The sequence below is a fragment of the Chrysochloris asiatica genome, unplaced genomic scaffold (genome assembly GCF_000296735.1).
Source record: "Chrysochloris asiatica unplaced genomic scaffold, ChrAsi1.0 scaffold00119, whole genome shotgun sequence".
NCBI classification, from domain to species: Eukaryota; Metazoa; Chordata; class Mammalia; order Afrosoricida; family Chrysochloridae; genus Chrysochloris; species Chrysochloris asiatica.
Window position 1 is genome coordinate 8285818 of NW_006408637.1, and position 4195 is coordinate 8290012.

At 39.6% G+C, this 4195-nt stretch overlaps 1 protein-coding gene across 1 annotated transcript in view; it reads right to left on the reverse strand.

Annotated features, from left to right (window-relative positions):
- Positions 1-4195, reverse strand: part of LOC102816376 (mitogen-activated protein kinase kinase kinase MLK4-like) — a 122702-nt gene that overhangs the window by 65683 nt on the left and 52824 nt on the right. The window lies entirely within an intron of this gene.

Here is a 4195-nt window from a genome sequence, read left to right on the forward strand (position 1 = left end):
TTAACAACAACAACAAAAATATATCTATATAGCTTAGGAGTCCTGGTGTGGTGCTGTAAGATAAGTACTAGACTGCTAACTCCAAGGTCAGCAGTTCAAACCCACCAGTCACTGAAAACCCTACGTTGCTGTTGTTGTTAAGTGCCGTTAAGTTGATTCTGACCTATAGCGACCCTGTATAGGGTTTTCAAGGAGCAGCTGGTAAGCTTGAACCACTGTCCTTGCAGTTCAAACAACTTTGCAGTCTGGCGCAGTAGCCCACAGCGCCACACCAGGACTCCAAAAACCCTATACAGGGTCACTATTAGAATGATTGGATGGCACCTAACAACAACATTCAGTGCTTACCAAATGCCAAGTACTTGGTTCAGTATGTGGATACCATGAACATGAACAAAATAGCACACCTCAGGAACTGAATACCTAACAGAATAGGCAGACCAATTAAATGAACAAACAGTGATGAAGTAATTCTGTGCCAGGAGAAGGGAAATACAGACACAATGAGAAGACAGTTTATATGGCGCAGTAGAAGAAGAAAAGGGAGCTATGAAGGACTAAGAACACAGGAGGCAGCAATTGTTAGGTGGGACAAAAGCTAGGGAGTGGGGAGTGTTACACAGAGCAACAACATGTGCAAACTTGAAGAGTTAAGAGCATAGCATCAGAGGACGAAATGTGGCATTTCAGGGGGCATGGGACAGTGGGAACGTGAGGCTAGTTATGTACAGAGAATGAATGGTAAAAAGGAAAAGGAGTTGGTCCTTAGAAACAAAGATGATCAGATGTGTAGGATTTTAGAAAGATCACTGGCAGTAGTGAGGGGAATGGATTAAAGAAACAGGGCTGAATGCTGGTGAGGTAATCCAAGCGACAGGTGAGGATCCCATGGACTCCACTGAGAGCCTTTGTTACAAAGACACCATGGAGAGCAGCTTAAACAACAGGGTACCTGAGAATAGTGGTCTCACTGACACAAATAATGAAGCAGAATGGGGAGTAGGAATAGGAAGTTCTCTTGGAGAAAGGATGAGAACATGGGGAGTTGGTTCTGACTCCAATGCTTAGTTTGAAGGTATGGTCAAGACATCCCATCAAGCTCCTTTATAAAACTTGTCAACGAGGCTCTCAAAGGAGCCTCCAAATATAAAGACTTCTACATTCCACTCTGTATGCTGGGCTTCTTCACCAGTGTCGTACTCAGCACACAACAGATGTTCAATATACTTTGTTGAGAAAAGTTACACCACCGAAACTAAGAACTATTTCCTCATATACACATTGAAGCTATCTATGGAAAACGAGCTATGTTGGGGAAATGCCTATTATATATGTTGTATCAATATTTAATTTAGTATATTAACAGCAGGGAACTTGAACAGAATTTTGGTAGATGATGTCTCAGTATCATACGCATTATAATACACAACTTTTTAGGACCTGTGTCTGCACATATATTCAAGCCCCAACTTTCCCCTCTACTGTCCTTTCATATGAACTCAAGTTGGCTATGAAGCATTCAGTGTCAAAAGCAAATGTGGAAGTCCAAAGATGTGGCACAGAGCACACTAACCATATCATGAGAACACGAACATGAAGAATAACTCTCAGGTAGACCATAATTCCATGTGTACATGTCTTAAATTGCAATAACATATGGACTCGTGATTTAATCAAATCACAAAGAATTCTAGCCCAACCCCTCATGAGGTGAAGCTTTGAGATCTAGCAAGCCACCACTGGACACAGCTGTGTTTCCTCTTTGAAGAGACTTAATCAGGCTATAGCTACAAGGTACATTGTGTCTGATACTTTCTGACCACATCTGTGGGAAAAGATGATGAAGAAGCTCAATATCATCAGCCAAAACAAGGCCAGTGGTCAACTGTAGAACAGACCTTCAACTGCACATATGCAAATTAAAGCTGAAGCTGAAGAAAACTAAAACATGTCCACAAGAGCCAAAATATGAGGCTGAGTATATCCCAATGGAATTTAGCGCCCATCTGAAGAACAAATTTGATGAATTAGATATTAGTGACTGAAAACCAGAAGACCGTGATGACAACAAGAAGATCATACATGAAGAAAGCCAAAGGTCATTAAAAAGACAAAAAAGGAAGAAAAGTCCAAAATTGATGTCAGATGTGTCTTGGCTGAAAGCAGAGAATACCAGAAATATAATTACTTTTGCTTTATTGACGATGCAATGGCATTGAACTGTGCAGATCACAATAAACTATGGATAACATTGCTAAGAATGGGTACTGCAGAATACTAAGGAACCACTACATAGACCAAGAGACAGTTGTTCAAACAGAACAAGGGGATAGTGAATTGTTCAAAATCAGGAAATGTGTTCAGCAAGTTTAGCATGAGGATGATAATCAGAAATTTGCTACACGGGCTCTTAGGTTTAGAATACTACAGTTCAGGATTCCTTGCCCAGGAAGTGTACCCCAGAAGAGGCGGTTTTTCTATCTACAAAGTAGAAATGCGACTCATGTAGGTGTCCAATCATGCATTGGAAGTTTCCTGGCTGTAAATATTTGTTCAACTACATTTCTCTTCCTTCAATTTCCATTTCATCTCAGAAATTAATTAAATGGGTATGCATGTAATTACCATGCAGGAAAAAGAGCAATAACTAAATATTATTAACAAAGATCCATATTACTGGGCACATTCAATGCTTAAACTGAACTACATCTGAAATACAGCACTGCTCATTGCATAAATATATCACTGTTTTATGGCATACTTTGTTTTATTAACTATTTTATTTTATTAATGATTATCCATTTCTAAGTTCAAATATAGTTAAATATCTACTCAAATAAAACTTTCAGAATACATAATTATAATACATAAAAGAAAAGAATTCTGTTACTTTTACATCACAAATAGGTGGGTAAATAAAAAATATGGCTACTATTATTCTAGACAAAACCTGTAATCATGTCTCTGTGATCAGCAGATAGCTGCAGACAAGCTCTCTCAGTAATATAGTTGTCTTCATTTCATTGTTGTTACTGTGTTTGGCACTGTCTAGCTGGTTCCTGCTCACAATAACCCTATGTACAATAGAACAAAACACTGCCTAGATGTACACCATCTTCACAATTGTTGTTATGTTTGAGCCCATTGATGCTGCCACTGTGTTAATCAATTTCATTTGATGTACTGCTCTTTTTCACGGACCCTCTACTTTACTAAGCATGATGATGCTCTTCTCCAGGGACTGGTCCCTCCTAACAGTATGTCCAAAGTATGACAAAGTCTCACCATCTTCCCTTCTAAGGAGCTTTCTGGTTGTACTTCTAAGACAGATGTCTTCCTAATTCACTGTTCAACTTTCCCATGAATATGTGACAACTGAAAATACCACAGCCTGGGTCAGCACACCTTAGTCATCAAACTGACATCTTTATTTTTTTACACTTTAAAGACATCTTTTATAAGAGATGTGCCTGATGCAATACATTGATTTCTTCACGACTGCTTCCAAGAGTCTTGTGTATCCAAGCAAAATGAAGTCTTGGACAACATCACTCTTTTCTCCATTTATCATGATTTTATTGAATGGTCCATTTGTGATGATTTACCCTATACAGGGTCGCTATGGGTCGGAATCGACTCGATGGCATTTGACAACAACAACAACATGGATGGGTGGATGGGTGGATGGATGGATGGATGGATGGATGGATGGATGAATGGATGGATGGATGGATGGATGGACGGATGGACGGATGGATGGACGGACGGATGGATGGACAGACAGACAGATGTACAACGCAACCTGAAGACTGTAATCTTTGTTCATCATTAATAAGCATTTTAAGTCCTCTTCATTTATAGCAAGCAAAGCTGTGTCATCTGCACTGTAGTTTGTTAATGAATCTGCCTCCCTATCTATAACCCAGCTTTTCAGATTATTTGCTCAGCACACAGACTAAGTAGGTATGGTGAAAAGATACAGCCCTTGTGCATACCTTTCTTGATTTTAACCATTTGGTATTTCCTTGTTCTGTTCTAACAACTGCCTCTTGGTCTGTGTACAGGTTCCTCATGAGAACAATGAAGTGTCCCGGAATACTCATTCTCCACAATGTTATCCGCACAGTCGAATGGCACAGCATAGTCAATAAAGCTAGTAGCGTAGTGGTTACAAGTCGGGCTGCTAATCTCATGG